Below are 10,436 nucleotides of genomic sequence, written 5' to 3' on the forward strand. Positions count from 1 at the left end.
CTTCGAATTTTAATAATCCAATATACGATTTAATACATAAATATACTCTAAATGAGCTCAAATTTAAAACATAACATTCAAATATCATCAAGAACAAACATCAATCATCAATTTGTCAATACAACAATAAATCTAACGAACTCATTTTGCAATTAAGAAAAAGAAAATGAAAAAACCCTAAGCAATTGTAAAAAATAAAGCGTCACAATAGCTCACCACTATAAAACATCATAAACTGCCTTAAAATATATTCACAAATACCATATAAAATTATTGTTATCCGAAGAAGAAGAAGAAGAAGAAGAAGAAGAAGAAGAAGAAGAAGAAGAAAAGGCCTGAAGTTGTTTAAACAGTGGGTACAAGTTTTAAAAAAATTAAAAAGTGGGTACGGGTTAAATGGCGGCACCAAATTGAGCGTTTCGTGCAATTTTTACATTTAAAGTTGAGCAACTTTATTGTCCATTTGATTTTAAATTTATCCGTACCTATTTATTCATTTTGCATTGGCCCGTAGCATAACTAATATAAGGATAATTTTGAATCTTGCCCCATTGGGACGAGGTTTGGGTTTATGATGATGCGCATTGCGGCTTTAGTTTTGGAGATAGAAACGGAGAAGGAACTTCACTGTTGGATTTTGCTGAAGCATTCGATTTGGTGATAACTAACTCGAGTTTCCGAATAAGGTGGATCACTTGGTCACTTTCCAAAGTTTGGTGGCCAAAGACCCATATTGATTATCTACTCCTCAGGAAGTCCAATAAAAATCTTTGCACGGATTAAGAGATCATCCTGTGTGAGAACCTTATGATCCAACATAGGCTCATGGACCTTGATATCACGAGGAAGACGGTTGTGTATGGTCATCATAAGATCAAGGGAGCCTTGACTAAGGACAACCCTCATGATTTGGGGTTAAGCTTCTGGCTATGGGGGCTTGGAGGAGTGATGGGGACACGAGTATTATATGGACCACAATTGCATTAGGGCGGCTTTTAGAGAGGTATTAGGCATAGTCTCGAAGATACTCGGGTGGTCACTAAGGGGACTAATGGTGGAATAGAGAGGTCCAAGAAAAACTAGAAACCAAGAAAATGGTATATTTGAAGTTATTGGAGAGCATTGACGAGGAAGAAAAGAGGATGAACAGGGATTGGTATAAGATGGTTAAGAAGGAGACAAACTGTTACACCCCAAGTTTTCATACGTGAGAGTATGTCGTAAGTCATTGATGTAAGCTCGGAAATGAGATTATATTTGGAAGCAAATAAAGTAAGTTAATCATGTTACCTTGGAGGTTACAAATATTTAAGATCATGAATAACGAGTACCAAGAGGGTTGGAAATCTTAGAAGCTAAACCAATTGAAGAAAATAAGTTTCGTCGAAAGTCGACAAGTTTCGAATGTTATAACATGTACTTTGGGGTGAGACTAGGGTTATTAACATGATAAGGAGGTTATTCTATGAGTTATTTTAGTCGTATGATATTCATTTTCTACATTTTGAAGGCAAGCAAGTTGTGGAACAAGAGTTGGCAAAGGTCATCACAAGTTACATTCATAAATTTGTTGAAATTTAGGTCAAATGTATCTGAGAATTTCTCCAAATATACTTGGAATAATGGGGTGGTCTACCTACCAAATTGAAGGTCTACGAGTCTAGTTTCTAACGCATTAAACCTTCGTCAATACGACATCGGAGTAGAGAGATATTCGCGTTTTCGCGAGACCGCGCAAGCAGCTCCAAATGGGACCCACTTAGGCAGTGGTTGACCTACTTCAATTTATAAACGATTTGAACGCCTATTTTTGCTCATTTTTCAGATAAAATTCGTCCCCAAACTTCGCCTAACCCTCCTAAACATATACCACAAGGGTTTGAAGTGATTACACCATATTTCAACATCAAAACTTAGTTCTAGTGAAGAACAACACCTCTTTGAGGTTGTGTTGTCATTGAGGATTGTTGTGGGCTGTATTTGGATGAAATTCCAAGTTTTTGCTGCTGTCTAAGGTGAGTATAACAGCCTACTAATTGTGCTTAATCTTGCTTGTATGTTGGTTAAGTTGTTAGGATGATAAACTACAAGATAATACTTGGATTAGCTTAAGTCACTTCTATGGTGTTGTATTGCTATTAAGGGTTGTTGTAAAATGAATATAACTTGGATTTTGACTTGAAGTTACTGTAGGAGGTATGTATATTGTGTTCTTGCTTGTGCCTAAGGTTATCTTGATATTGATTAAGTTAAATGGATGGGCTAGACATGAACTAGTGAATAAAGTTGCTAGTTGGGGATAGTTGAAGTTGTGGATTATTTTCGTTGTTATAAATATATGGTATAAGGCTGGAATCATTGATTAATGACTTCATTATCATGTTAATGATACTTTTATGTTGAAGTAAGAAGTCTATAAGGATTGATAAGGGGTATACGGATTCCAATCGGAGCTTGCCGCTCGTCGTAATGTAGTTGTGACTTGTTGTTGTTATATGGTGTCTTGATATTGATAATTATGTATTGATGGATTGCTCTGGTAATTGTTGTTGGTATATGGTATTGGAGGAGGCCCTTGTTACAAGGGAGATGCTGCCCAAATTTACGTAAACGAGCTACTAGCTTAAGTTATAGACTTAGCCTTTGCTCAGCACTGATTTTGAATCTCCTTATACTATGATAGATTGAGTTGACTTGTTTGAAGAGTTGATTGGAAGGGATTAGGGACTCAACGGGTTTAAGGTATGTTAAGTCACTTACTTCTTTATTTTGGCATGATCTAAAGTGAAATGAATACGCTACTTCATAACGGATCTACTCCTAGCAACTAAGGTTGTCCATGTTGTTCTTTCCTTATAAAATTATTCTAAGCAAGTGTGTATGATCCTTGAATCCTACTAAGGTTCATATTGAGGGTATGGATGTCCATAGTGCTCTTAAGTCACTCCAAAAGGTTTAGAAGGTGATTCCATGAGTTGAGCATGCATTATATATATGTATCTATTTTACTCTACCGAGCCGCGCTATAGTCGGCCGGGTACGGCACCTATTGTGCAACCACTGATCAGTTGGTTTACCGAGCTCCACGTGGCCGGGTACGATTCTACCGAACCTTATGATGGTCGGGTACGCTTTTACCGAGTCCTCTTTGAGGCCGGGTACGATATGATGATGATGATGCCCACAGAGGCGAATGTTTTAAAAAGTTTATGTATATATATGTATTATGCATTTCATATCAGTAACCCCCAGAGGCACTCTGATGTTACAGGTTGTATCTCCTCTATCTCTCTCTTTACATTACTGTTCTTGTTTATGCTTTCCTGCCTAACATACTCGATACTTTATTCGTACTGACGTCCATTTTTCCTGGGGACGTTGCGTTTCATGCCCGTAGGTCCCGATTGATAGCTTGACAGTCCTCCTAGTAGGCTATCATCTCAGCGAAGGTGTTGGTGCACTCCACTTGCTCCGGAGTTGCCTATTTGGTCAGTATGCTTTGGATATATATTGATTGGTATGGCGGGGCCCTGTCCCGACCTTTATGATTTTATGTACTCTTAGAGGCTTGTAGACAGATATCAGGTGTATGGATACTTGTATGGCCTTGTCGGCCTATGTTTCGAGTTTACTAATTGTCATGTCGGCCTTATAGGCCCGTATGTCACATATATTAGTTTGTATATCATGTTGGGTCTTCATATGTTGAGTATTCTCTTATGTTTTATTCTTGTTATCTCATGACGGGTTTTCTGGCTCATTTACTCATGATAATATGATAAGAAAGATATGTTGCATTGGTACTCGGTTGAATAAGGCACCGGGTGCCTGTCGCGGCCCTTCGGTTTAGGTCGTGACACAAACGTTACACCCTATATTTTCGTGCATGAAAACACGCCATAAATAAATTAAGGGAAGCTCGAAAATGAGATGTTACATCCCGCATTTTCGTACGATAAAATTTTGTCCTAAGTTAATCGACGTAAGTTCGGGAATGAGATTATAGTGAGACTATAAGTATTATGCTATTTCAAACAAGTGATGAGTAAATTCGTGAAGGTGATAGGGTAAGCAGATCGAAGGAAATGAATTTCGTCGAGGTTTGCCATTTTGGAAAAAAAATATGGCCTGAGCTAAAAATGCCCAGTATTTATGGACTAGTACCATACAAGGTACCACATGGTCATGATAGTAAGGTGTATAAGGAATGTGAAAAGTGAGTAATATTTTAAGTAAGTGGTAATAATTCTCAATTTTACGGGTAATTGATTAATCATCGGGTAACGGGACATTATCTAATTAATTAGAGAATATATTTGGATAAGATTAAACCTCACGCTCCCATAACGTGGCAGCCAAAGCTTTATGAAAATGTAACTCTTAAAACCATAGAATAGGTGGCATTAAGAAAGCCTTTTTGTAGCTTAGTCACTAGGAAAGTGGGGCTCATATCTTTGTATGAGAAATAATAAACTAAAGAGTCTTAAACTTAAGACTCTTAAAGAACGTGAGTCTAGTAACTCAAGTTATTATTCAGATTTAAATTTCTTTATCATATATAACTTAAAGAGTTTTATGACTCTTAAAGAACGTGAGTCTTATAACGTTACTTGGTTCATTTAATATGTTTTTGCATATATCATATAAGCGACGCAAGACCTTCAAAAATTCAAATCAAAGTGAGATTTTGCAATTATAATGGAGTATGGTGCAATCTTTCTCAAGGATATCATACGAATTTTTCTCTATTCCGATCCGCCATTGCGTGTTATCGTAATTGATGTGTGTTAAAGGGATTGTCAAGAGAAATGGCTCAGGTATGTTAAGGATATCCTTTCTTTCTTTTGGCATGATCCATACGATACAAACGAAACGTGCAAATGCATAAATTCCACAAATGACTCTATTCATAGAAGTATTAGAGGTATCTATGCTCTTAAATTTCCAGGTGTCATAATATTTTATCATCTATTCATGAGTCTCAGAAAGATACAAAGTTGAAAATAGTTTACTTTATGATATTACTCAAAAGCAAAATGGTCTTATGACATCCCCAAAGATTCTATTAACGTACTTTTCATGTATTGCATTCATGTACATTGACTCTGACCAGATGGCGTTATATACGCATATATATATGTATGTATATATATGTACATGGGATATTACGGCGTTATATACACACCACCACCTGATTAACTGGTATACGTTGGTGATTTTGCCTATAGTGGCCAAGATGATATGATGGGATGCCCTCAGAGGCTGATGATGTTATGAGATATGTACCTATGCACGGCATGACATTCATACGCATATGCATGATACTATAATTATTTCATGATTTACAAAGTTTTCAAAGTTACAAGTGGATTCATTTACTCTATATTTCCTCCATGTCTGTTATGTGTTTATTTATGTACCTTACATACTCAATACATCATTCGTACTAACATCCATTTTGCTCGGGAACGCGGCGTTTCATGCCCGCAAGTCCTGATAGACAGGTCGAGAGCCCTTCAAGTAGGCTATCAGCTCAGCGGAAGATGTTGGTGCGCTCCAATTGCTTCGGAGTTGCTTGTTTGGTTGGTATAATTTAGACGTGTATTGTTTGGTATGGCGGGACTCTGTCCTGACCTTTATGAAAATTTCACATTCTTAGAGGCTTGTAGACAGATGTCATGTATGTAAGATATTGTATGGCCTTGTCGGCCTATATTCAGGGTACGAATGGTTATTTTGGGCTTGTAGGCCCATATGTCTTATGTATAGATTGGTATTACATGTCGTATCCTACCTATTTCACGGCAGCCCCTTCGGCTCAATTATTTATGATATTATGACATGAAAAGATATGTTATGTTGGTACTCGGTTGAGTAAGATATTGGGTGTCCATCGCGGTCCATCGGTTTGGATCATGACAAAAGTGGTATTAGGGCAGTTTTGTCCTAAGAGTCTACAAGTCGTGTCTAGTAGAGTCTTGTTTATGGGTGTGTCGTGCACCACACTTATAAGTATGAGGCTACATGACATTTAGGACTGTCACTTTTTCTTCTTACTCTAGATCGTGTCATAGAGCTTAATTGTAAGAACTCAATTTCCTAACTCTATCATATTCATAATATGACGATGCCTATATCCAAAAAAATGGTTGGTAAGAGACATAGTTGTGGAAGAGCTGAGTCAGAGGAACTCAATTTTTGCATCATGCTTATGATGGATAAATAGGAGGTATTTAGCAGATCATGTGTATACTAAGACATGTAAGCCTCTTGATAAGGAACCTAAGGCAAGAATATTTATCCACCCTTATGGTGAAAGACAATGAGAGATTCATAAGATAAATACAAGTTTCAACAAGCAAAAAAAGTAAGATGAAGAAGAGTACAAGGCACCCAATTAATGAAGGTTAACAGTGTTTTATAATTCAGGCCGAGGAATTTTGTTTTTCTTGGTACAGAAGGATTGTAAGGCGAGTAAGGGCCATCGATGATGTAAAAGAACGCCGAAGATGAAAAGGTGAAATATCTATAGGCAGGTCGTCGTAGCTCCAATTCTTAGTACTCCCCTAAAGGGAGGAATATGGAATGATAAAAGAAGAATGTTATAAAAATGAGAAGGGGATGAGATTGCACTTATCCAAATGCTACAGATATGCTATGATTCTAGAATATTATGCAAACGCGACGTCGAGGAAAAGAAGTAAGGGTCCCTGCCCGAGATATTATTGATAATTAAGGAGCCAGTGCGAGACGTAAGTTAAAACCAAGGAAATAACCCAAGAAAGTTTTCGCAAAATATTGATATGATAATGGGCCAACGAGTAGTTAGTAGTTGATTCAGGAAGAGCCTAGTTATGGCTAGTCAAGAGGATACAGACAAGACATCAGGTCGTGCAAGATAAAGATAGTAAAACCCAATATAGTAAATTTAGTCTCGTAGTTATGACATTTTAATACTTGAGAAATATTCAAATAAGAGTTGGGGTAGTTAAAGGTACCGTATGAGTCTTATGGAAATAAAAGATAGTTCCACTGGGAAGACAGTCAAGACTTTAGTCCAGTAGCAGCCGTACGAGCAGATAAGTGTGGAGGTAAGTAACTAAGGATAATTATAAGTGATCATGAACATCAAAAAAATTCTATCGGGAATACGATATAATAAGCTCGCATCTTTACAAGAGTCTGAGGATCCCCCCTAAGTACTACAGTGAAGGACTAGCTAAGGAAATGAGGAAGAAGGCTTCAACCTAAGTACAATGACCTAAGGAGGAAATGGTCTTGTAACAACAGTTTCACAACAACATTGTACGTCCTCCATAAGAAAGAGGAATCTACCGTGGCTAGTGAACGGGAAGTAAAAATCAAAAGAAATATTCGAAGATCATATGAGTTGTACGGAAATTCCGGCATGTGTGGGAGTTAAGATAAGCTAAAGATAAGCTAAGTATGCACGCAACAAGGGGAAGAAAGATTAGGAAAGGTAATAGCTTACGTTAAAAGAAAGCTGAGAAGGAACGAAAGGAATTATTTGATCAATGATCCCGAGTTGGTGACGTTATGAACACACTTAAGAGTTTGGATTTTTATACATGAAACATATATGTTGACACATACAGCCGTAAAAGATTTCGGTATAAGCTAAAAGAAAGAATTGAGCTCAGGTCATAGACAAAGGAATGAATTGTTAGAAGATTGTATCATGAATATTCCATAGCGTCCATGGAGGGATAAAGTAATAACTAATACCATGAGCCGTAGATTGGAAGATAACTTAAGCCAGCATAAAGACCGATCATAAGAAGAAGGAAACTAAAGAGTTACATCAACAAAGTAAATCAGGAATCTGATTATTGGACCCAGAAGTTATAGGATCATGATTGAGAACATAGTAGAATCACTCTTAATATTAGAGGTGCAAGAGAGATAGCACAACAACTATGTTCTATAATGGCTCTACGATAAAGCCAGTTAGAAGGATACCAGTCTCATAAGAATTTAGTATAAAGCTTTCACGAGATTGTGTAAAAAGGTGCATGTATTATAATAGAAGTTCAAAACGTCAATGTGAATTATATCTATGTGGAGGGAAGGTCATAAAAGAGATAGGAGATGTGATGTGAGGCTTTAAATAAAGTAAGGTAAAGGTGAACAATAAACGAGATACTCAAAAGCAGAAGGTTGAGAATATTCCATACTTGGGATATAAGACTAGAAGCGCGGGGATTCAATACACAGGAATGATAGCAGCAGTGTCAGTAACATATCTTCCAGCCTATGGTCTAGGTATCGAAAAGCCTGATTATGAGAGTAAAGAATAGTTAGAGACAATGTGATGTCTCGCTTGATGTTCCAGAACAATATACGGAAATCTACGGTGCAAGCAAGTTGAAGGAAGGACTTGAATAATATAAATAGATATGTATGGGTCCCAAGCTAAAGTATAGTAAAGCGATAAATTTTTATGACAGGAGTAAGAACGAGAAAGGGCGAGTGAGATGGTGACAAGAACGGATAAGTCATCGGGATTAAGACCCATGAAAACAAGAAAACTAATGGTTTCTCTAAGTTATAGAAAATTCAATATTACCTGAATGAACTCAAAGGAGTCTAAGACTAATAACATTCAGAAGAGATGGAATGTTGCCCTGTTAATAAAATGATGGTGTAGTTATTATAGACAAAAAAAATGATGACGTTTGGACCTTAGATTGAGTAATGATTTGACGAATAAAAGAAAGGGATCTCATGAATTGGACAAGATTAAAATACCTACGCAAGGTGAATCACATTGGGATGTCGTGAGATACGGTTATGAAAGCAGGGTATCGCCCCAGGTGGATCAATCTAATCATTTCATATGTTCCCCGATAAAATGTGAATCCTAGTAGCAATATTACCTAAAAGGTTAAGTTATCAAGGGTAGATTGTGGATCGAAATTGAGGTGATTCAACAATGGATGGATAAAAGTTATAAAGTATGAGAGGACATTAGGCCATTTTTCTTAAAGGTGAACAGTAATGTGGAGGCATTAGAAGACATAGATTTATACATATGAGATAAGCAACGAAACTAATATGAGATTTGGTAGCAGGCCTCAGTAACGAGAAATCGAGGTAAGAGTTATGGTATAGTATGACCTATGTAGATGCAGTAAAGTTATACGAATGGATAACCAGGTCTATAAAATAAGATATAGCAATATTCGTAAGTTTGACAAATACCAAGTAAAGAACTTCAGGATTGGCTAAAAGCTGGAGGAAAAAAGGAGAGGAGAGTCGCATAGGCACACTTACAAGGTCAGTATCGTAGAAACAACATAATGGAAGGTAGCAACAGTTACGAGATTGGAAGGAATTCGATCATAAGTCATGGCGTGGGAAAGAGGCCTAAAGGGGGGAATGCCCTGGCCTTTGGACTTATTCATAGAGCAGTTGCCTAGATGGAAAAAGGACTACTAAAGTATTCGCAAGAGCTATGGGATATGAGAAAGATAAGCGTAACAGTCAACATTCGAGGACGAATGTTCCAAAGGGGGGATTAATGTTACACCCCATATTTTCGTGCATGAAAACACGCCATAAATAAATTAAGGGAAGCTCGGAAATGAGATATTACATATCGCATTTTCGTACGATAAAATTTTGTCGTAAGTTAATCGATGTAAGTTCGGGAATAAGATTTTAGTGAGACTATAAATATTATGCCATTTCAAATAAGTGATGAGTAAATTCGTGAAGCTGAGAGGGTAAGCAAATCGAAGGAAACTATTTCAAATGCATATGCATGATACTATAATTATTTCATGATTAACAAAGTTTTCAGAGTTACAGGTGGAGTCATTTACTCTATATTTCCTCCATGTCTGTTATATGCTTATTTATGGACCTTCCATACTCAGTACATCATTTGTACTGACGTCCATTTTGCCCGGGAATGTGGCGTTTCATGCCCACAGATCCTGATAGACAGGTCGAGAGCCCTCCAAGTAGGCTATCAGCTCAGCGGAAGATGTTGGTACGCTCCATTTGCTTCGGAGTTGCATGTTTGGTTGGTATGATTTAGACGTGTATTGTTTGGTATGGCGGAACTCTGTCCCGACCTTTATGAAAATTTCATATTCTTAGGGGCTTGCAGACAGATGTCATGTACGTAAGATATTGTATGGCCTTGTCGGCATATATTCAGGGTACGAGTGGTTATTTTGGGCTTGTAGGCCCGTATGTCTTATGTATAAATTGGTATTATATGTTGTATCCTACGTATTTCACGGCATCCCTTTCGGCTTAGTTATTTATTTTATTATGAAATAAAAAGATACGTTATGTTGGTACTCGATTGAGTAAGGTACCGGGTGCCCGTCGCGATCTATCGGTTTAGGTCGTGACAACAAAGTTAGCGGTTACGACGGCTAAGACTGCAACATTTGGTCGATTAT

This window comes from Nicotiana sylvestris, chromosome 4 (assembly GCF_000393655.2).
Source record: "Nicotiana sylvestris chromosome 4, ASM39365v2, whole genome shotgun sequence".
Taxonomy (NCBI): Eukaryota; Viridiplantae; Streptophyta; class Magnoliopsida; order Solanales; family Solanaceae; genus Nicotiana; species Nicotiana sylvestris.